The sequence below is a fragment of the Papio anubis genome, chromosome 11 (genome assembly GCF_008728515.1).
Source record: "Papio anubis isolate 15944 chromosome 11, Panubis1.0, whole genome shotgun sequence".
NCBI lineage: Eukaryota > Metazoa > Chordata > Mammalia > Primates > Cercopithecidae > Papio > Papio anubis.
In genome coordinates, this window is record NC_044986.1 from 30,865,912 (window position 1) to 30,890,868 (window position 24,957).

Here is a 24,957-nt window from a genome sequence, read left to right on the forward strand (position 1 = left end):
AAAAAAAAAAAAAATGGACTAGCCACTGTGCAAAACAGTACAGCGGTTCTGCAAAAAAATTTAAACACAGAATCACCATATGATCTAGCAAGTTCACATCTGGGTATATAGCCAAAATAACTGAAAGGAGGGTCTCAAACAGATATTTGTATACCTATCTTCACAGCAGCATTATTCACAATTGCCAGAAGGTAGAAACAACCCAAATGTCCATCAAGAGATGAATGGATTAACAAAATGCAGTATTTACACAAAATGGAATACGATTCAGCCATAAAAAAGGGAAATTCTGGCAAATGCTACAGCATGGATGAATCTTGATAATATTATACTAAGTGAAATAAATATACACAAAAGGACAAATACTAAATGATTTCACTTACATGAAGTACCTAGAGTAGGCAAATTTATAGAGACAGAAGCTAGGGGAGAAGCGAATGGGGAGTTATTGCTTAGTGCGTACAGAGTTTAAGTTGGGGAAGATGAAAAAGTTCTAGAAATGGATGGTGGTAATGTCTGCAAAACAATGTGAATATACTTAATAATGTCACAGAACTGTACACTTAGAAATGTTAAAATGATAAATTTTATGTTACACATATTTAATCACAATTTTAAAAAGAAAAAACCCACAGAATGAGAGAAAATATTTGCAAATCATATCTAATAAGTATCCAGCATATATTAAGTATTTTGCATCCAGAACATATAAAGAGTTCTTACAACTCAGTAATAAAAGATAAATAATTCAATTTAAAAATAAGCAAAGGATCGGAATATATTTCTCCAAAGAAGATATACAAATAGCTAGCTGGGCATGGTGGCTCATGCCTATAATTCCAGCACATTGGGAGGTCAAGGCGGGCGGATCACCTAAAGTCAGGAGTTCAAGACCAACCTGGCCAAAATGGTGAAACCCTGTCTCTACTAAAAATACAAAAATTAGTCAGGCATGGTGGCATGAGCCTGTAATCCCAGCTACAGGGAGGCTGAGGGAGGCGAATTGCTTGAACCCAGAAGGCAGAGGTTGCAGTGAGCCAAGATCGTGCCATTTCCCTCCAGCCTGTGTAACAGAGTGAGACTCCGTCAGAAACAAAAAAAAAAAAGAAAAAGAAAAAAAGATATACAAATAGCTAATAAGCACATAAAAAGATCCTCAATGTCATTAACCATCAGGGGAATGCAAATCAAAACCACCATGAGGCCAGTGCAGTGGCCTCCCAACACTTTGGGAGGCCAAGGTGAGAGGATCGCTTGAGGCCAGGAGTTTGAGACCAGCCTGGGCAGCCATGGCAAAACCCCATCTCTAAAAAAATACAAACAAGGCTGGGTGCAGTGGCTCACGCCTGTAATCCCAGCACTTTGGGAGGTCAAGGCAGACGGATCACGAGGTCAGGAGATCGAGACCATTCTGGCTAACACGGTGAAACCCTGTCTCTACTAAAAATACAAAAATTAGCCAGGCGTGGTGGCATGAGCCTGTAGTCCCAGCTACTCAGGAGGCTGAGGCAGGAGAATGGCATGAGAGGTGGAGCTGGCAGTGAGCCGAGATTGTGCCACTGCACTCCAGCCTGGGCGACAGAGCGAGACTCCATCTCAAAAAACAAACAAACAAACAAACAAAAAAATTAGCTGGGTCTGGTGGCCCATGCCTGTAGTCCTAGCTACTCAGGAGGTTGAAGTTGGAGGATTGTTTGAGCCCGAGATGTGGAGGCTACAGTAAGCTTTGGTTGCACCATAGTATTCTAGCCTGGATGACAGAGTGAGACCCTGTCTCAAAAAACAAAAGAAAACAAAACAAAACAAAAAACCCACAATGAGACACCACCACTTCATACCCACTAGAATGTTTAAAATAAAAAAGATAGCAATTATAAGTATTATCTGGCAATAAAAAGGAATAAAATACTAATATATACTACAACATGAACCTTAAAGACATTATGCTAAGTGAAAAAAGCCAGTCATAAAAGACCTTATATGATTCCATCCACATGGAATGTCCAGAATAGGCAAATCTATGGAAGCAGATAGTAGATTAGTGGTTGTCTACAGCTGTGATGGTTAGAAGGAATAGGGAGTGATCAATATGAGGTTCTTTTTTCATGGTGATGGTTTCACAACTGTGAATTACATGGTATGTGAATCGTATGTCAATAAATCTGTTATTAAAAAAGAAAGGATATAGCAGGCAAAAGGAAGGAATCTTGAGGCACAGGCAAAGTAGGGGAAGCAAGGCCAAGCCTCTAAATTTCTTGTTTCCACCACCCCAGGCACAGCAGCCTGGCCTGGGAGAAACCTGACCCATGATGCTGAGACATCACAGCACTGTATGTGTCTACATGACCTGAACAATCATCTACTAACATATTCTTTTCTACAAATGAGAAAAGGATGCTTGAGATTGACCAACGTCTCATAGTACGTCAGTGATGATGGGCATGGCCCAACACTTCCCAAACTTTGGGGTCATCCACAACACCCATCAGGATGTTTGTTGTATCTGTGTACCATCTGTACCATTATCTACCTGTATTTTTCCCCCTAAAATTGACTTGTCTTTTTTTTTTTTTTTTCCTAAAGAAACTTACTCTGAAAAGGTAACTTCATATCACTATACTAGATAAGGAAAATAAATGGAAAATTAGTGTTGCTTACCTCAAGTGGTAACTTTTGGATAATATGATAACAAACTGTCAATTTCTAGCTGATATTGTTGCCTACCTAACATTGTTTAAAAACTGAAATAAACAAGGGTCAAAGAGCTGTTCAAGGTTTAAAGAGTCATATACAGCTGAGACAAAATCACCAAGACTGAGAGAGAACAAACTGGGCCAGGCATGGTGGCTCATGCCTGTAATCGTAGCATTTTGGGAGGCCCAGCGAGAGGATCGCTTGAGCCGAGGAGTTTGAAACCAGCCTGAGCAACATAGTAAGACCCCATCTTAAAAAAAAAAAGAAAAGAAAAAAGAACCAAAGAGAGAAAAGTGGCTTCACTATTTATGCTACCAGTTACTACTCTTGTGCAGTTACCAGCTGAAATCGCCTGCTGGTTTTGGCAAACCCTGGCTTAGTGGTGAACTTTGGAGTTGGGAAGGCCGTTTCTATTTGCCTCCATCCCTAACTAGTTGTGACCCTGCACAACTTGCCCAAACACAATATACAAGCCTGTTAGCAGGAAATAGTGTGCCTACTCAGTATGCTTTCTACTGCGGTATGTTATTACTCGTGTACTAGAATACAGTACAGATACTCTCACCTGTCACCAGAAAACAGGACTGGCCACAAAGCTTGTAGCTACCAGCAAGTGCCCAGTAGGTGGCACCATTGCTCCTCGTTTAAGAAACAGATGGGCCAGTTCCCTGGAGCTTTGCATCCCTATCTGATGTCTAGTCTGTAGAAACATACCCCAAACTGGGTGGGGATTTATTTAGGCTGGAAACAGGGAAAAGGCTGGAAACAGGGAAAAGGCTGGAAAGATTTGGAGTCATGACCTTTGATCTTTTAACCAGAATTAACATGATTTTAAAATATTGTGCAAATCCAAACTGTTTGAACCAGAATGACCAAAAAGCACTTTGTGCAGGCTTAATAACTTGGGAAGGGGCTTAATTTAGGCAGCTGCGAGAGGGAGACTCTAAGGCAAGAAAAGGGAGTCAGGCCCACCTGCTGCTCTAGGATCAACACGTTCCACCCTGAGCATGTGTGATCGGGCTTTGGCCAAAGGTACTCCTGAGTTAAAGCGGGGAGCAGAAAGTGCAACTTCCATCAGAAATGCTTGGAGAGCAGGACACTAACAGAAACTTCTAGCGAGGGGCAGGTCTTCCGCAGCTCTGCTTGATGAAGGAACTAGACTTATGAGCTCTTCTGTGGCCAAGAAATGGTCTTTCTTAACACAATGAAAGAGCCTTGGTCACAGTTTTCAAGCCTGGGACAAAGCCACAATGGGTTCATTCTTGAGTCCGGTCTGGTCTTTATGCCCTGGATGCTCAGCCCCATTCTGTTGGAGCCACTGTGGGGTCTCAGCACTCAGGCCCCAGCGCCCACCCTGGGAAGCTCTTGGCCCCTTCAGAGGGGTTTTCAAATGCTAATAATGCCTCAGTTAGAGGCCCAGCTGTTCAGAACAGTGGTTACAGGAGCTGGCTTCCTCTCTCTTGCTCCCCAAGGTAGCCTCATTGAAAAGTCACGGTGAAAATCCCAGAGACCTCCCAACTACACAGCAGAGGCTCCCCCACCCGGTGTCTGAAAGAATGCCGTTCCAGGTAAGGGCTGGGTGGACACTTTCTATTCCCTTCCCTCCTTGGAGCTTTGCCCCCAAGTACCAGGAGAAACCTCCCTCGGCTACTCCAGACTTCTATGCTGTTTGGCAAATTCACTGGAAGGGAAATACCACTCCAGGGTAGCAAAAGGAGTCTCTCCCCTCCCCCGCTAAAAATGCTAGTTACAGTTCTACACCTTGCTCACTTGGGAGAAAGATTTCATTCCTCCACGTCTCATTCACCATTAACAAACAACTCCTGGGCAAGAACTCTGAAAACGTGGAAGATGCTGAACAGGCGCACAGAATCTAACTGGCTCCTCCAATTGGCCATCACCCCACCCCCACCTCCCCGACATCCAGCTTCAGTCATGGTGGTTTGAAGTTGGACTGTCCCGGATATAATAAGTTAGCAAAATCTAGGGAGAGGGGTTGCAGAAGAAAACAGCTATTGTTTGTAAAATAGTTAGTGCTGCCTTTGAAACACAGAAGCAAATGCATTCCTTGAGTTCTTACAAATACATTCTCCAAGAGTTCTTAATTCATCCTAACTCTAGACAGTGCCCGCCTGCCTCCCTTCTGTGCAAAAGTACAGGCCCCCGTGATATTCTACATAATAGCCTGGAAACTAAAGCCCCACCCCAGGGTCAGAATGAACATGCTTGGTCTGTGGAGAGGAGGCTCATGTTCCCTTTGGGAGCCTAGGAGCGTGAAGCTTGGCACCGTGAAGCCAAATGCCCCTTTTCTCCAGGTGCTTTTCTGCGTGCTCTGAGATGATTCCATGCTTTCCAGGGACAGAGAAAAGGGCAGGAAATGCAGCCGGACTATGCCAGGTGACACAGGAGTGGCTGGTCTGCAAGAGGTGTTTTTGAGAGAGCAGGAAAATGGGAGGTGACCCAAAGCGGGCTGGCAGACTCAGGTCTGTCAAGTTGGAGGTCAAACATTTGACAAAGGCACAGCCATCATAGTCTCTCAAGAAAAAATCTCCACTCCTCTTGCATTTTTGGTGTTCACAAATCATTCTGATAACCAGGGCTTAAGTGTCTTCTGTGAACACTGAGAGCTGGTCCTAGGGGGGCTTAGCAGTTCTTTCCCAAAATGTCAGATGTGCCAGACACGTCCCCAGTGACACTGACTGCTGAGGAGGAAAGGTTCAGTTAGCCTACGCTCCATATCTGGAAGTCCCAGGATGAAGCTGAGACCTGTGGGGAGACTCTGGCAACTGACTAACCCGCCCTCCTTCCTGAGAAGGCTCAAGCTGCTACTGCTGCGGCCATGGTGGGCTGCGCGACGGAGCTGGGCCCAGAGGAGGCTTCCTCTGAGATTGGAAAACAGTTCCTTCTCAAGTCAACAGAAAGCCCATGAGCAGAAATACATTTATGGGGGCAGAACTACAGGTGCACACAGGCCTGGGAGCTTCATGACTCCCCAGTGAGAGGAGGAGAAAATCTGGAGGTTTTGCTGAACGAAACATCTCTGGCTGAGGCAGTGAAGGAAGTAAAGTTCAAAGTTAGTCCTGTTGGCTTCTGCCCAGCCCACGTGCTCCTAATGGGGGCCACTCAGTCTGCCCGCTGCCCCCACTGGATCTCTCCGTAAGCTCATCCTAATTTCTAAAACCCATGCCTAATTTATTCTTCTTTTTTTCTTTTTTTCTTCTTCTTCTTCCCCTTCTCCTTCTTTTTTTTTTTTTTTTGAGACACAGTCTCTCTCTGTTGCCCAGGCTGGAGTACAATGACACAATCTCAGCTCACTGCAACCTCCACCTCCTGGGTTCAACTGATTCTCGTGCCTCAGCCTCCCAAGTAGCTGGGACCACAGGTGCACGCCACCACACCCAGCTAATTTTTGTATTTAGTAGAGATGGGGTTTTGCCATGTTGGCCAGGCTAGTCTTGAACTCCTGACCTCAAGTGATCCACCTGCCTTGGCCTCCCCAAGTGCCGGGATTACAAGTGTGAGCCACCACGCCCAGCCCAAGCCTAATTTCTAGACCAGAAAGTAGGAGAATAGGGATATGTGTGTCTAGTCTATTGCCAGAAATGAGGCGCCTACTGAGTTTTAGGCCACGGGGTGTAGCACAACCACAAATGACATTTCTGGAGCCCTTAGCACACCTGCACAATGCTACCCTCATTTTAGGGAGGAGTAACTCCAGGCACTGTACAGAAGGCACTGCCCTCACGAAGACACAGAGCCTCCTCCAGGCAAATTCTCCCACAACCTAACAACACCCACCCACCAAAGGAAGGCAGCAGATCCTCTTCTTGTCTGATCAACACTGACTTTTCCTGGTAACAGCAACTCTCGTCCTCCAGGAATCCAAATAAAGCTGAGAGTGAGCACCTCCCTCCACTTCCCTGCCTACCTGGCTCCACGCCCCCTCCCGAAGCCGAAGCCAAAGCCAAAGAACCTTACAGCAGAGTTGTGACGCAGGACCCACACTAGGAACTAGGACAGAAACCTTGCATCAGAGTCTGGAGACAAGGCCCACACTAGGAACTGGGACAGAAGTTGAATGCAATGATGTATAAACGGCCTAGCAGCAAAAAAATAAAACATGTCCTGGGTAATTCCCCTTTAACAGTGGACCTCCTGCAAGGAGAGGAAAAGATGGGATACTCCCCAGCTCAGAAGCTACAATTTGTTACAAACCAATAGAATTTGGCACCCCTGCCTTTCTCCCCACACAGCAGACAGATGCTCCTAAGGAAGGATAATCCCAGGAACATGGCTGACTGTTCAACAACTCCTCTGCAGGGCTTCCAATCAAACTCCAAAGAAAGGGCAAGACAGAAACTCTTTAAGAAAGAAAAAACAACAAAGCAAACAAACTGTGCGGGGGGTGTGTGGGGGGGGGGGGGGTGGGGGCAAGGGAGAAGACCCAAAACAGATTCTCTGTACCACCTGTGGTTGAGGAGCTCTTGGGGCTAGAAGGTAAAATTCTTCATAACTGGTCAAATGGTGCAGATGGTGACCAGTTGTAGAGTTTCCAAATCTGGTCATGTGGTAGAAACAAGAATTAACCCCTACCCCCCCGCCCCACCTACCTTTTCAAAGTTCTGGATGCAGTTTTATCACTTGAAAAATTCATTTGAGTGTTTGGTTTGAGAGCTTCCCTCAGCTAGCTCTGTCTGATATTAATTTGGCTAAACGTGGTTGCAAGACATGGAGACGGGAAATGAATACGCAGTCCCACTTGATTAAATAAAGAAGACTGAGAGAAGACATATTTGCTCTTGCAAAACTGAAAGGAAATGTAAAGGCTATTCCTTCCAGGTTTTGCCTGGAATCAAAGGAATTGCACAGCTAGCCAAAGGAGACTCAAAACTGCTTCCCTATGCATTTTCTCCAGAACCTCCTGCTCTTCAGTTTCCTTCCTCTCCCTCAAAGCCGCAATCATAAAGGCAAACAGTGAAGTGTAAGGAAAATCCCTTTATAAGCAGAGATACTCAGTAAACTGGAATACAGGTCACAGCAGGAGAGGTGGGAGGCTGGCGGGCTGCCAGAGGCCCTGCAGACTCTCACCCCAAAGCAAGTCTAGGGGGCTGCAAACTTTCAGAACTAGACTGATGCGGCTTCACTAGAGATAGACTGTGGACCTGACACACCCTGTGCTCACATGGGCAGGGCACACAGCAGACAGCCTCATTCTCCCCACAGTGAGGGTGAGGACCCTGATTGCCCACAGAGCTCAGGAGGGTTCATCTGGCCACAGCTTGTAGCTGTCACTAGTCAAACCTCATTTACTCACCCATATATGCTATGCCCACCTGTAAAGAACACAGGTCCTTGCTTAGCCCTTAGAGAGAGCCTGGAGTCCTAATCTAGCAGATGCTTTCAACTTTTCTTTTTAAGCAGCTCCATCTGTTTAGACACCTGTCAGCATGAGAAGGCAGAATATTCTGCCCACAGGCTTGTAACTGGGCAAGACCTGCTCTTGTTCCTCTCTCCTTCACCAGCACGAGGGCCTGCCACCTACACACAAGGCAGAGCCCAAGCCTCTTCTTTTTTTTTTTTCCTTTGAGACAGAGTCTCGCTCTGTCGCCCAAACTAGAGGGCATCGGTGCCATCTCAGCTCACTGCAACCTCTACCTCCCAGGTTCAGGCAAGTCTCATGCCTCAGCCTCCCGAGCAGCTGGGATTACAAGCATGCACCACCATGTCCAGCTAATTTTTCTTTCTTTCTTTTTTTTTTTTTTTTTGAGACGGAGTCTTGCTCTGTCTCCAGGCTGGAGTGCAGTGACATGATCTCAGCTCACGGCAACCTCTGCCTCATGGGTTCAAGCGGTTCTCCTGCCTCAGCCTACTGAGTACCTGGGACTATAGGCACGTGCCACCATGCCCAGCTAATGTTTATACTTTTAGTAGACAGGGTTTCACCATGTTGGCCAGGATGGTCTCGATCTCCTGACCTCGTGATCCACCCGCCTCGGCCTCCCTAAGTGCTGGGATTACAGGTGTGAGTCACTGCACCCCGACTAATTTTTGTATTTTTAATAGAGATGGGGTTTCACCATGCTGACCAGGCTGGTCTCCAACTCCTAACCTCAAGTGATCCTCCCACCTCGGCCTCCCAAAGTGCTGGAATTACATCGTGCTTTATTTATTTTTTTATTTGTATTTTTTTTTTTTTGAGACGGAGTCTTGCTGTCGCCCAGGCTGGAGTGCAGTGGCGTGATCTCTGCTCGCTGTGAGCTCCGCCTCCTGGGTTCACACCATTCTCCTGCCTCAGCCTCCTGAGTAGCTAGGACTACAGGCGCCCGCCACCATGCCCAGCTAATTTTTTTTTATTTTATTTTTAGTACAGACGGGGTTTCACCATGTTAGCCAGGATGGTCTCGATCTCCTGACCTTGTGATCCGCCTGCCTTGGCCTCCCAAAGTATTGGGATTACAGGCGTGAGCCATCGGCCTCTTTGTTCTTAAAGCCAAAGGGACTAAGGAGGTTTTAAACTCATAGTCCTATATACGTTTCAACCAAAGAATGCCAGGAGAGCTGGGTGCAGTGGCTCATGCCTGTAATCCTAGCACTTTGGGAGGCTGAGGTAGGTGGATCACTTGAGCACAGGAGTCTGACACCATCCTTGGCAACATGGCAAAACCCTTGTCTCTGCAAAAAATACAACATTTAGCCAGGTGTGGTGGCATATGCCTGTGGTCCCAGCTACCTGGGAGGCTGAAGTGGGAGGATCACTGAAGCCCTGGGAGATGGAGGTTGCAGTGACCCATGATCACACCACTGTACTCCTGGGTGACAGAGTAAGACGTGAGACCCCATTTCCAGAAAAAAGAAAAAAGAAAAAAAAAATCCCAGGAAATCTTTTGAAGCTTTAAAATCCAAGACCAGCCTGGCCAACATGGTGAAACCCTGTCTCCACTAAAAACACAAAAATTAGCTGTGCGTGGTGGTGGGTGCCTATAAGCCCAGTTACTCAGGAGGCTGAGGCAGGAGAATCGTTTGAACCTGGGAGGCGGAGGTTGCAGTGAGCCAAGATCGTGCCACTGCACTCCAGACTGGGCAACAAGGCGAGACTCCATCTCAAAAAAAAAAAAAAAAAAAAAAAATCCAGCACATGCTTCTACTCCTCCCATCTTCTTCCTGAAGAGACCAGTTACATCTAGAATGAAAACCCATTTAGACTGGGTGCAGTGATTCACACCTGCAAACTCCCAGCTTTGGGAGGCTGAGGCAGAAAGGTCACCTCAGACCAGGAGTTCAAGACCAGCCTGGGCAACACAGTGAGACCCTGTCTCTACAAAAAAATTTTAAACATTAGCCAGGCATGGTGGCACACACTTGCAGTCCCACAGCTACTTGGCAGACTGATGCTGGAGGATCATTTGAGCCAAAGTGTTCGAGGTTACAGTGAGCTATAATTGTATCATTGCACTCCAGCCTGGGCAACAGAACAAGACCCTGTCACCGCAAAACAAAACAAAATATTTAGTTGCCAGGGACCTATAAACTAGTATGGTCACCAAATGGCAGAATCTATTAATATAAAAGGTACCTTCTCTTTGACCCAATCATTCTACTTATAAATATCTACCCTAGAGCAAAACATGTCACAAGGAGGAATGAATAAGGATGGTCACTGCATCTTCTGTGCACTGTTTGTAATATTGGAAAAATGGCAACAACCTAAAGGTGCATCACCAGGGGAATAGTTAAATTATGGTTTATTCATACAATAGAATCACAGGCAACAGTAAAAAAAATTAAATAAAGATCTTCAAGACATACTGTCAGCTGAAAAACCCAACTGTGAAGGGCAGTACAGTTTCATTTACATTAAATACTATGCAGCCATAAAAAAGGATGAGTTCATGTCCTTTGTAGGGACATGGATGCAGCTGGAAACCATCATTCTCAGCAAACTATCGCAAGAACAGAAAACCAAACCCTGCATGTTCTCATTCATAGGTGGGAATTGAACAATGAGATCACTTGGACACAGGAAGGGGGAACATCACACACAGGGGCCTATTGTGGGGAGGGGTGATGGGGGAGGGATAGCATTAGGAGATATACCTAATGTAAATGACAAGTTAATGGGTGCAGCACACCAACATGGCACATGTATACATATATAACAAACCTGCACATTGTGCACATGTACCCTAGAACTTAAAGTATAATAATAATAAAAAAAGAAAGAAAAAAAAAAAAACATTTTCCAGAAAGTCCAAAAAAAAAAAAAAGAAAGAAAGAAAAAAAACCCATAGAAAGCCAAATCATTTCATAGGTACCGAGAAGAAGGTGAATACATAGAAAAAAATCTGGCAAGCTGCAAGGACTCACACCAAATGGATAAAGAGGGTTCCTTTAGCAAGGGCCCTGAGATTGGGTGGGATGGTCATATAGAACTTTGACTTTATCTGTATAGTCTAAGTTTTTAACATCTGAGGTCGGGCACAGTACCTCATGCCTGTAATCCCAGCACTTTGGCAGGTTGAGGTGGGTGGATCATTCCAGTCCAGAACTTCGAGACCAGCCTGGGCCACATAGCAAGACCCCATCTCTACCAAAAAACACAGAAAAATTAGCGGGGTGTGGTGGCATGTGCCTGTAGACCCAGCCACTTGGAGGCTAAGGTGGGAGGATCACTTGAGCCCGGGAGGTTGAGGCTGCAGTGAGCCAAGATCACACCACTACACTCCAGCCTGGCCAACAGAGATCCTGTTGCCAAAAAAAAAAAAAAAATCTGAAATTTATTTATGTATTATCTATATACTTAATGTTGGAAAGATGATCCTCCTCCTTGACCCCTCTGCTCTGTGGCACCAGCAGCCGTCACACTGACTACTGTGGCATCACTCCAAATGCAGTGGCACTAATCTGGACATGCCAGGAAGCTAGGTGGTATGATTTGAATGTCTGCCTTGCTCAAAAGGCATGTTGAAACTCAATCTTCAACCTGGCAGTATCGAGAGGTGTGGCCTTTAAGAGGTGACTGGGTCATGAGGGCCCTCCCCTCATATATAGATTAATAAGTTAATAGATTATCACAGAGGTGGGCAATGGGGGTGGAAACTGGTGGGTTTATAAGAAGAGAGACTTGAGCTAGCAAGTTCAGCCCCCTTGCCATGTGATGTCCCTGGGATTCTGTAGGGACTCCTCAACAGCAAGAAGGCCCTCATCAAATGGGGCCCTTTAACCTTGGATTTCTCAGCCTCCATAACTGTAAGAAATAAATTCCTTTTCTTCATAAATTACCAGTTTCAGATATTCTGTTATAAGCAGCAGAAAATGGACTAGAACATTAGGAGCCATCCTTGGCTGGCAACTAAAATGGCACCACTGGCATTTTCAACCAGGCTACTTTTTTAAAAAATTTGACACAAGGGTCTTGCTCTGTTTCCCAGGCTGGAGTGTGGTAGCACCATTATTGCTCACTGCAGCCTCAACCACCTGGGCTCAAGCAAACCTTCCACCCCAGCTTCCCAAGTAGCTAAGACTACAGGTGCACCACCAAGCCTAATTTTTTTTTTTTTTTTTTTGAGACAGAGTCTTGCTTTGTTGCCCAGGCTGGAGTGCAGTGGCGTGATCTCAGCTCACTGCAACCTCCGCCTCCCGGGTTCAAGCAATTCCCCTGCCTCAGCCTCCTGAGTAGCTAGGACTAGAGGCGCATGCCACTACGACCGGCTAATTTTTTGTATTTTTAGTACAGACAGGGTTTCACCATATTGGCCTGGCTGGTCTTGAACTCCTGACCTCATGATCTGCCCGCCTCGACCTCCCAAAATGCTGGGATTACAGCTGTGAGCCACTGTGCCCAGCCTGTTTCAAGGCTTTTTTAGTGACAAAGATAAAATACTTTTTTTTTTAAAGAAAGAGAAAACATCTTTTGTTCATCTTGCTAATTAGATTCCAAATTTAAGAATATAACATTTTAACTTATTTGATTTTATATTTGTATCTTTTATTTACTTTATTATTGTTTTAGAGACAAAGTCTCATTGTGTCACGCAGGCTACAGTGTAGTGGCACAATCATAGCTCAAACTCCTGGGCTCAAGCAATCTTCCTGTCTTAGCCTCTCAAATAGTTGGCACTACAGATGTGAGCCACAACGCCTAGCCATATATTTGTATCTTTCTAATCTTACGCTGAACATCTTGCTTTCTAACATAATCACTTATTTGCTTTATCCTACAATATCCATATACTAGTTTCAGAATAATATCAATATTTTTATTAACAACATGATTACTAAAACAGTTTTTTCTATCTTTGTGTATATATTAGGGATATACAGCCAACTTACTGTATTTTAAGATATCTGTGTATTGTTGGCCGGGCGCAGTGGCTCACGCCTGTAATCTCAGCACTTTGGGAGGCCGAGGTGGGCGGATCACAAGGTCAGGAGATTGAGACCATCCTGGCAAACACAGTGAAACCCTATCTCTACTAAAAATACAAAAAAAAATTAGCCGGGCATGGTGGTGGGCACCTGTAGTCCCAGCTTCTTGGGAGGCTGAGGCAGGAGAATGGCGTGAACCTGGGAGGCGGTGGAGCTTGCAGTGAGCGGAGATCGCGCCACTGCACTCCAGCCTGGGCGACAGAGCGAGACTCCATCTCAAAAAAAAAAAAAAAAAGGTATCTGTGTATTGTTATGGCACCGATTTGGTATGCGGTGAATTTCACTTGTTTTATTTTGCTTCTGAGTTTTAGGAAATGTGGCAGGCAGACTCTAAGGTGACCCCATGGTCCCCATCCCCTTGGTACTCAAGCCCTGTCTAATACTCTCCCCTAAGTGTGGGCAAGACCTATAACATGCTTCTTGCTAAAAGAATATGGCAAAAGTAAAGATATTTTAAAGATGTAAATTAATGTCCCAAATCACTTTATTAATTTTTTTTTCAGTTTTAGTTGTAGTAAAATACATCAACATAAAATTCGCCATTTTAACCATTTTTAAGTGGCATTAAGTACATTCATATTGTTGTGCAACCATAACAATCTTCCATTTCCAGGACTTTTTTTTTATCTTCCCCAACTGAAACTCTATACCCAGTAAACAATAACGCCCCATTCCACTGCATCCAATCCCTGGAAACCACAATTCTGCCTTCTGTCTCTATGAACCTAACTACTCTAAGTACCTTATATAAGTGGAATCATACAATATTTGTTTTGTGTCTGGCTTATTTCACTTGCCATAATGTCTTCTGGGTTCATCCATGTTGTAGCATGTAGCATGTGGCAGAATTTCCTTCCTTTTATTAAGGCTGAGTAATATTCCATTACATGTATATACCATACTTTGTTTACCCATTCATCTTTTGATGGACACTTGAGTTACTTCCACTTTTTGGATGCTATGAAAACTGGTACACAAATATCTGTTCAAGTCCCTGCTTTCAATTCTTTTGGATACATACCCAGAGGTGAGATTGCTGGATCATACAGTAATTCCATTTTGAACTTTCTGAAGAACCACTAGACCATTTTCCACAGCAGCTGCACCATTTTACATTCCTATCAACAGTGTACAAGGGTGCCAATTTCTTCACATGCTTGCTAACATACTATTTTCTGTTTTTTTTGGTATTAGCCATTCTAATGGCTGTGAGGCCAAAGTAAATGATTTTGTGTTAATTAAAAGGGGGGCCTTTTTCACAAGATGGCGCCGAAAGCAAAGAAGGAAGCTCCTGCTTCTCCTAAAGCTGAAGCCAAAGCAAAGGCTTTGAAGGCCAAGAAGGCAGTGTTGAAAGGTGTCCACAGTCACAAAAAAAGAGAAGATCTGCACATCACCTACCTTCCAGTGTCCCAAGACACTGCGATTCCGAAGGCAGCCCAAGTACCCTCAGAAGGCCACTCCCCAGAGAACAAGCTTGACCAGTATGCTATCATCAAGTTTCCACTGACCACTGAGTCTGCCATGAGGAAGAGAGAAGACAACAACACACTTGTGTTCATTGTGGATGTTAAAGCCAACAAGCACCAGATCAAACAGGCTGTGAAGAAGCTCTATGACCCTGATGTGGCCAAGGTCAACACCCTGATTCAGCCTGATGGAGAGAAGAAGGCGTATGTCCAGCTGGCTCCTGATTACGATGCTTTGGATGTTGCCAACAAAACTGGGATCATCTAAACTGAGTCCAGCTGGCTAATTCTAAATATATGTAATATCTTTTCACCATTAAAAAAAAAAAAAAAAAAAAGGCTGGGCGTGGTGGCTTACATCTGTAATCCCAGCACTTTGGGAGGCCAAGGAGGGTGGATCAGGAGGTCAGGAGTTCAAGACCAGCCTGACCAAGATAGTGAAACCCCATCTGTACTAAAAACACAAAAAGTAGCTGGGTGCGGTGGCAGGCGCCTGTTATCCCAGCTACTCAGGAGGTTGAGGCAGGAGAGGTTGCAGTGAGCCAAGATGGCGCCACTGCACTCCAGCCTGGGCACTGGGGTGAGACTCTGTCTCAAAAACAAAACAAAACAAAACAAACAAACAAAGAAAACAGGGAGAGGCCAGTCGCGGCTCACACCTGTAATCCCAGCACTTTGGGAGGCCGAGGCGGATGGATCACCTGAGGTCAGGAGTTCAAGACCAGCCTGATCAACATGTGAAACCTTGTCTCTACTAAAAACAAACAAACAAAAAATTATCTGGGCATGGTGGCTGGTGCCTGTAATCCCAGCTACTCAGGAGGTTGAGGCAGGAGAATTGCTTGAACCCGGGTGGCAGAGGTTGCAGTGAGCCAAGATGGCGCCACTGCACTCCAGCCTGGGCACTGGGGTGAGACTCTGTCTCAAAAACAAAACAAAACAAAACAAACAAACAAAGAAAACAGGGAGAGGCCAGTCGCGGCTCACACCTGTAATCCCAGCACTTTGGGAGGCCGAGGCGGATGGATCACCTGAGGTCAGGAGTTCAAGACCAGCCTGATCAACATGTGAAACCTTGTCTCTACTAAAAACAAACAAACAAAAAATTATCTGGGCATGGTGGCTGGTGCCTGTAATCCTAGCTACTCGGGAGGTTGAGGCAGGAGAATGGCTTGAACCTGGGAGGCAGAGGATGCAATGAGCCAAGATCATGCCACTGCACTCCAGCCTGGGCAACAAGAATGAAACTCCATCACAAAAAAAAAAAAAAAAAAAAGGAGATTCTCCTGGGTGGACTTGACTGAAACAGGTAAAAGCCCTTTAAAAGGGAATTGTGCCCCTACACAAAGGTCAGACGCTTCCTCCATTGCTGCTTTGAAGCAGCAAGCTGCCTTGAATCCTAAAGTTGCAAGGAAAGGAATTCTGTCAACAACCTGAGGGAACTTGGAGGCATATTCTTCCCCAGGGGAGCCTCAAATAAGAATGCAGCCTGTAATATGAACGTGGAAAAAAAGAAAATAAAAGAATGCAGCCTGGTAAATACCTTAATTGTAGCCTTGCAAGGCCCTGAGTAGAGGACCTAGAGATAAGCTGTACCCAAACTCTAGACACACAGAAACTGGGTTTTAAGCCATTAATTTTTTTGTTTTGTTTTGTTTTGTTTTTTTGAAACAGAGTCTCGCTCTGTCACCCAGGCTAGAGTGCAGTGGGGTAATCTTGGCTCACTGCAACCTCTGTCTCCCAGGTTCAAATGATTCTCCTGCCTCAGTCCCCAAATAGCTAGAATTACAGGTGTGCACCACCATGCCTGGCTACTTTTTTGTTTGTTGGTTGGTTGGCTCGTTTTGTTTGTTGTTGTTGTTGTTGTTGTTGTTTTAAATAGAGACCGGGTTTTGGCATGTTGCCCCGGCTGGTCTTGAAATCCTGGCCTCAAGTGATCCGCCCACCTCAGCCTCCCAAAGTGCTGGGATGACAGGCGTAAGCCACCGTGCCCGGCCTGCTTAAACATCAACTTTTAACCCAGAGAGAATTTTGGTTGGCCTTATCCCCAGCAACCCAACAAAAGATAAATTAATGAAACACTAACTTCTCCTAGCTCAGTCACTGGCCATCTTAGTGTAAGGTGAAAGCGTTACTTATTAGCACTAACTATTTTTCTTCTACCAAGTCATGGGTACAAACAGTCACCCAAAATGTATTATGTATACCCTCCTGTTCAAGACAAAATCAGATCCTATAGTTAAGAGTCTCTTCTCTTAGCTTTATTCTCTGATACAATTTTCTTACTGTGTAACCTTGAAGAAGCCACTTAACTTCTCTGCATCTATTTTTTCACCTACCAAAACATGATGTGATGATCTAATGTATACCTTGAAGGGTTTTTTTTTTTTAAAGAATCTAAGAAAACAAAATATGTAAAAATTGCCTTGTGTACTGAAAATACTGTACAAATTAAGCAGTTGCTATTCATTTGAAAGATCTGACCACTGGAAAACATGGCCACTATTTACACAAAAAGGAATGAAGACAGAAGGATCCAGTAGAACTGAGACACAGACATAGAATCCATCCACATAGAAGAGCAGATGATTTCTTAGAGGAGCCATGATTCTAATTTTCAGCTTAGGAAACCAACTCCCTTCTTCCTGCCTTAGTTTACACCAAGAAGCACAGCTATAGTACTTATGGATGTTCTCAGAAATCACCCAGCTGGGTCAGACGTGGAGCACCTGGGAAGCATCGAGAAGACGAAGGAGGAAGGACTTGTTTGCAAGAAACCAGACTGGAGCACAGAAGAAGGGGTCACAAAAATACCAATTAGAAAACAAACAAACAAACAAACAAAAAAAAAAAACTCAGCATTAATAAATGGTCTCCTTTGGGAGGCTGAGGCAGGCGGATCACGAAGTCAGGAGTTTGAGACTAGCCTGGTCAACATGGTGAAACGCTGTCTCTACTAAAAAATACAAAAATTAGCCTGGTGTGGTGGCATGTGCCTGTAGTCCCAGCTACTCAGGAGGCTGAGGCAAGAGAATCGCTTGAACCTGGGAGACGGAGGTTGCAGTGAGTCGAGATTGCGCCACTGCACTCCAGCCTGGGTGACAGAGCAAGACTCCGTCTCAATAAATAAATAAGTAAGTAAGTAAGTAGGCAAATAAATGGTCTCTGGGTTTGGCAGTCTAGATTCCCAAATCACCAATTCCACACCCAGCGCTTAAATCCCCTCTACAAGCGCCTGGGCCAGCAACTGCCCAGACTACTAGAAAAACTTCAGGGATGGTGAGTTTACTGCCTCCCAGTGCCTATCCACATTAGGAAATTCTTCTACATCCCAATGAAGAGTTAACAGCTTTCTAGCTCTCTATTCTGAGTAACAAAAAGTCAAATCCCTTTTCCATATGGTAAGACCTCAACTATTTTTAAATTCCTGTTGTAGGTCATAGTTCGACTCCCTACATATTCCATCTCAATCTTTTCGTCTTCCAACTAGAATGTTTTCAGTTACCTCACTTTCACAGCCATTCCTCATAGATGGACAGTTTTGAAAGGTTTTGCCAGTTTGAAAGCCACCATTCTCTGGACACACTGTGATTGGTTTAAGTCCCTCGTTGAACGTGGCACCCAAAAGGGGCTGTTGGGTCAGAGACAGGCCATGAGGCAGGCACTTACCTCTGAGTATCTGTGTAAAGACCAGCTCCTCAGCTGTCTATGTACCTGCCCAAATTTCAAAGTTTCCCTACCAATCAGACACAGGAAGGGGGTTACAGATAACTGATTTTGGGTGATTTGATTATAGGAAGAGGTAGCAATAAATCATTAGTGAACTCTTTTGGTGTTCAGGCCAGACTCTTCCAGCACATTTCTTCCTGCTTGGAGAGAAGGGACTGAGTTGTGAGGGTGAACTCAGGTACTGCAGGGCTTTCCGAGAGCCACAGAGTCTGAGTAGCCTGTGGGCCTCCAGCCTCAAAGAACTTCCTTAATGTTGGAATATGGCCTGCCTTAAAGCTACCAAAAGTGGGAAGAGTACTGTGTCTTATTTTACGGATTGAAAGACTACACAGTGCTTCTTCAATGCCTGTACTGCCAAATGGCCATGACTACAGGTGAGAACACAGTGGCGGCCGTGGCAGGGGCCATCCTGCCTAGTGGAATCACCTTCAAGGAGGACAGCTGGGCATATGTGCCAAACTGTAAAATCTGTGGACCTTGTGACCACAATCCCACTTTAGAAATTGATCCTGAGATAACTGGCTGCAGTTGCTAAGATGTTCATATATGGACAACAACCTTATAGTGTTGTTTAAAACAGGGAAAACTGGAAACTATCTGCAAGTTCATCCAGAGGGCTCTATTTATCCTAGAGGGGCCTGTTATGTTAGTAGCATACAATGAAATGCCATACAACAATTACAAGCACTGCTATGGAGACACACACACACACACACACACACACACACATATATATATATATATATTTTTTGAGACAGTTTCGCTCTTCTCGCCCAGGCTGGAGTGCAATGGTGCAATCTTGGCTCACTGCAACCTCCGCCTCCTGGGTTCAAGTGATTCTCCTGCCTCAGTCTTCCGAGTAGTTGGGATTACAGGCGCTCGCCAACTCACCCAGCTAATTTTTGTATTTTTAGTAGAGACAGGGTTTCACCACGTTGGCCAGGCTGGTCTCAAACTCCTGTCCTCAGGTGATCCGCCTGCCTTGGCCTCCCAAAATGCTGGGATTACAGGCATGAGTCACTGTGCCCAGCTGAGCTATAGTTACTTAGCTAGAAAGACTTCTATGACATGATGCTGTGTGAAGAAAGTATGTTAATATATACAGTACTTAGTAAAAATGCCTATTTTATGTATAGAGACATATCTAGAAGGATGATAACCAAATAAAAATGGCCGTCTCAGAAGCATGTTTATTTCTGTTTTCAACATATATTTATTTAAGTTACAAAGTAACATAGGCTTATTATAAGAAAGTCAACAAAGAAATGTATAAAGTAAAACATGAAAATCTCTTCCCATCAGTCCCATTTCTCAGCTATTAACATTTGCTGTGAACATCTGATATATAATCTTTTTTTTTTTTTGAGACGGAGTCTCGCTCTGTCGCCCAGGCTGGAGTGCAGTGGCCGGATCTCAGCTCACTGCAAGCTCCGCCTCCCGGGTTTACGCCATTCTCCTGCCTCAGCCTCCCGAGTAGCTGGGACTACAGGCGCCCACCATCTCGCCCGGCTAGTTTTTTGTATTTTTTAGTAGAGACGGGGTTTCACCGTGTTGTCGGTCAGGCTGGTCTCAAGCTCCCGTGATCCTGTAATCCGCCCGTCTTGGCCTCCTAAAGCGCTGGGATTACAGGAGTGAGCCACTGCCCCTGGCCTGAGCCTCTATTTTTTTTTTTTTTTTTGGTGACGGAGTCTCGCTCTGTCGCCCAGGCTGGAGTGCAGTGGCCGGATCTCAGCTCACTGCAAGCTCCGCCTCCCGGGTTCATGCCATTCTCCTGCCTCAGCCTCCCGAGTAGCTGGGACTACAGGCACCTGCCACCTCACCCAGCTAGTTTTTTTGTATTTCTTAGTAGAGACGAGGTTTCACCGTGTTAGCCAGGATGGTCTCGATCTCCCGGCCTCGTGATCCCCCTGTCTCGGCCTCCCAAAGTGCTGGGATTACAGGCTTCAGCCACCGCGCCCGGCCTGATATACAATCTTTAAGACTTTCTTTTGAGCATGTATAATCAAAGTCAAACTTTTTTCTTTTTTTTAAGTAAAAATGAAACTCCACTCTGCCCATTGTTCTGTTGTGCGACATGGTTTCTACATGTTTTCAGTGTTGCCTGGAATTTTTTAATGTCCTTTTTGTAATTAGGAAAACAATAACGTTATATTTGTTTGGGGGAATAAAAGTGTACCAGGCAAGGACAGAAGACAATGAACGCGTGATGTGAGTAGCCCAGTGAAGAGAAGCAAAGGACAAAGGTTTTCCTGTGTTCAGGTCACCACGGTACTCAATACAGGAGGCCCTAGACATGCCCAGCTGGCTCAGGAGGTTGACAGTGTCCTGTTCTCCCTAAATCTTCAAAGTCAAACACAGGCTGCTGGAGCTAGGCCTGGGGCTAGGAGATACCGGGCTGCAGCCTCTCCCGGAGATGCGTTCCCTGCCCGGCACAGTGCCCCAGGTATGCAGCTTCCACTGGGCCAAGCAGGACAAGGCAGAGAAGGACTCCCAGTGCTGTTTCAGGGTCTACCTGCTGCATGCCAGCAAAACAACAATCCACTGCCTGGGTGTGCTGCAATTCCTCTTTAAAAGCACTTGAATTCCCTCCCTTTCCTCTTCCTCCCCTGGCTCAAGCTCCAACTGTCATCTGTCCAGAGAGAGGGCTCTGTGAGGAGTCAGAAATGCTGCTTGAACCTCATCAGAACTCTTGAGGCAGGGCCATTCTGTTCCCCTGGTCCTTCAGTCCTGGAAAGAACCCAAACAACAAGCTTGTCCTCATGTCTGCCCAGCAAGGCAAGAAGACAGGCTTGGTGGTGGAGACCCACTCCCAGGGAAGCCCAAGCAGTACTGTGTCTGGCTTAGGGGCACCATTCATTTTCCACTGAGAGCTATGAAGAAACTGAGTGAGAAAGCAGATCACTGTATCTCATCCAAAGCTGTTCCAATAAACACATTCTCCTCAGTACCAGAGAGCATACCTTCAAGTGGTAACCTGACCACACCTGCACTTGTGGCCTAGATTGCTTCTCAGGACTCACTGTCCCCAGTCTCTGAGAAGTTCTTTTAAAAATTCAGTCATGGCGGGGCGCGGTGGCTCAAGCCTGTAATCCTAGCACTTTGGGAGGCCGCGACGGGCGGATCACAAGGTCAGGAGATCGAGACCATCCTGACTAACACGGTGAAACCCCGTCTCTACTAAAAAATACAAAAAACTAGCTGGGTGAGGTGGCAGGCGCCTGTAGTCCCAGCTACTCGGGAGGCTGAGGCAGGAGAATGGCGTAAACCCGGGAGGCGGAGCTTGCAGTGAGCCGAGATCCGGTCACTGCACTCCAGCCTGGGCAACAGAGGGAGACTCCGTCTCAAAAAAAAAAAAAAAGTTCACTCATGTGGCCAGGCATGGTGGCTCAAGCCTGTAATCCCAGAAATGTGGGAGGCTGAGGCAGGCAGACGGCTTGAGTCCAGGAGTTCGAGACCAGCCTGAGCAACATGGGGAAACCCCAGCTCTACAAAAAATGGAAAAATTAGCCAGGCATGGTGGTGTGCACCTGTAGCCCCAAATAGGAGGCCGAGGTGGGAGGATCACCTAAGCCCAAGGAGGTGGAGGCTGCAGTGAGCTGTGATTGCACCACTACACTCCAGCCTGGGTAACAGAACCAGATCCTGTCTCAAGAAAAAGAAAAAAGAAAAGAAAAGAAAAAAGAAAGAAAAGAAAAATTTGGCTGGGCCAAATTTGGGTCGATTGCTTGAGCCCAGGAGTTCAAGACCAGTCTTGGCAACATGGCAAAACCCTATCTCTACAAAAATTACAAAACTTAGCCAGGCACGGTAGTGTGCATCTGTAGTCCTTCCTAACTACTTGGGAAGCTGATGTTAGAGGATCACCTGACCCCCATCTGGGGAGTCAGAGTTTGCATGAACCAAGATTGTGCCACTACACTCCAGCCTGGGTGACAGAGTGAGACCCTGTCTCAAAAAAGAAAGAAAGAAAGAAAAAGAAAAAAACAGATTGCAACTTTATACAGTTGGAGTCCAATTCTGTTAACAATATGTACATGCCCACATAGATCACTGGCAGACACATGTGAAAATATTCACCAAAGGCCATCTTAGGGTGATGGAGTTATATGTCATTGATATTTTCCTTTTTGTACTTTCTTGCCATTTTGAATTTTTTTTTTGCATAGAGCATGGGTTTTATTATCAGAAAAGAAAAAAAAAGGTAACTATGACTGAATTTTTTTTTTTTTTGAGATGGAGTCTTGCTCTGTTGCCCATGCCATCTCGGCTCACTGCAACCTGTGCCTCCCGAGTTCAAGCAATTCTCCTACATCAGCCTCCTGAGTGGCTGGGATTACAGGTGCCTGCCACCACGCGTAGCTAATTTTTGTATTTTTAGTAGTGACAGGGTTTCACCATGTTGGCCAGGCTGGTCTCGAACTCCTGACCTCAAGTGACCCATCCACCTCGGCCTCCCAAAGTGCTGGGATTACAGGCATGAGCCACTGCCCTGGCCTTTTTTTTTTTCTTGACAGGTTTTGGCCAGGCGCGGTGGCTCACACCTGTAATCCCAGCACTTTGGGAGGCTGAGGCAGATGGATCACAAGGTCAAGAGATCGAGACCATCCTGGCTAACACGGAGAAACCCTGTCTCTACTAAAAATACAAAAAATTAGCCGGGGGTGGTGGCGAGCGCCTTTAATCCCAGTTACTAGGGAGGCTGAGGCAGGAGAATTGCATGAACCCAGGAGGCAGAGGTTGCAGTGTGCCGAGATCACGCCACTGCACTCCAGCCTGGGCGACAGAGCGAGACTCTGTCAGAAAGAAAGAGGAAGGAAGGAAGGGAGGGAGGAAGGGAGGGAGGAAGGGAGGAAGGGAGGAAGGAAGGAAGGAAGCCTGTTTCCTTTTCTTTTGCAATATGCCTCTTTAAATAACAACATAATTTTTTTTTTTTTTTTTTTTCTTTTTTGAGACGGAGTTGCTCTGTCACCCAGGCTGGAGTGCAGTGGCACAATCTCGGCTCACTGCAACCTCCGCCTTCCAGGTTCAAGTGATCCTCCTGCCTCAGCCTCCTGAGTAGCTGGGACTACAGGTGCCGCCACCATGCCTGGGTTATTTTTTGTATTTTTTAGTAGAGATGGGGTTTCACTATGTTGGCCAGGCTGGTCTTGAACTCCTGACCCTGTGAGCCACCCACCCTGGCCTCCCAAAGTGCTGGGATTATAGGCGTGAGCCACTGCACCCAACCTAATTTTTGTACTTTTAATAGAGACAGGGTTTCAAGCTGGTCTCAAACTCCTGACCTCAGGTGATCCACCCGTCTCAGCCTCCCAAAGTACCGGGGTTACAGGCGTGAGCCACTACACCCAGCCATAAATAATATTGATTGTTTCTATGTATAATGCCAGGCTCTGCATTAGGAACACTACCTATATTATGAAGTAGACATTACTATTACCTGTGTTTCACAGATGAAGTAACTGGTCCAATTTTGGTCCCACATGGCCCAACTAGGATTTGAACCCAGGCAAGCTGCCATTTGGATTCCTGCTCTTAGCCACATTCTTCTCCAGCCCTCTTCACTGAACACTCTATCATGAGCAGTTTCCAGTCATCAAAGTGCTTTACCTCCTGCAGAGATGCTAGGTCTACTGTCCTAACTCTCCAGCAGATCTCTCTGCTTGCCAGTGGGCTTCACTGCCCCCTGCAGAAAGCATCCCTGAATTGCAGGTGCCAGCGACAAAAGGGCCACATTCGGCTGAAAGAGTCAACCAATTAAAACTCCACAGGGGTCCAGAGATGACAGACCTATTCTGAGGGTGAATTATCCTAGCTGAATACCTGCATCAAACAGACTTTTTCGGCCAGGCGTGGTGGCTCAGACCTGTAATCCCAGCACTTTGGGAGGCCAAGGCAGGCGGATGACGAGGTCAGGAGATTGAGACCATCCTGGCTAACACGGTGAATCCCTGTCTCTACTAAAAATACAAAAAAAATTTAGCCGGGCTTGGTGGTGGGTACCTGTAGTCCCAGCTACTCAGGAGGCTGAGGTAGGAGAATTGCAGTGAGCCGAGATCGTGCCACTGCACTCCAGCCTGGGCGACAGAGCGAGACTCTGTCTCAAAAACAATAAATAGACTTTCTGCTAAGAGTTTCAAGGCATTTAATGTAGTTCTCCAATGGATACAGACCCATGGAAGCTAAAGGAATTTGCTAAAGAAAATCCTTCAGCAACACAGCAGGAGATGCATACCCCCCAACCCCAACAAACTCTCTACGTACTGTAATTGATTCCTCTACCATAGGCCAGAGCACAGGACCCAGCTAAGGCAACTCATTTCTCAGGGCCTCTGAAATCTCACAGAGATGGCTACCTCTCCACCTGAGTTGTTATTCAGAAGTGGAAAACATTCTCTAAGTCAGTTGTTGGCTGACTTTTGCAGTGAACGGCCAGAGATAAAATATTTCAGGCTTTGAGGGCCATATCATTCTTGTTACAACTACTCAACTCCACTGCTATGGCACAAAAGAAGCCCAGGTAATCCATGATGGGTATGGCTATGTTCCAATATAATTTTACTTATAAAAACAGTTGGTTATCAGGATTTGGCCTGCAGGATGTACCTGCCAACCTCTGCTTTCAGGGCTTAAGTTTTCCCTAAAA

The 24,957-nt window shown here is 45.7% G+C and overlaps 1 protein-coding gene and 1 pseudogene across 5 annotated transcripts in view; one reads left to right on the forward strand and one right to left on the reverse strand.

Moving 5' to 3' along the window:
- SUFU (SUFU negative regulator of hedgehog signaling) overlaps positions 1-24,957 on the reverse strand; it is a 132,478-nt gene that overhangs the window by 46,303 nt on the left and 61,218 nt on the right. The gene's annotated exons all lie outside the window — the stretch shown is intronic.
- On the forward strand, positions 14,383-14,894 carry LOC101024713 (annotated as a pseudogene).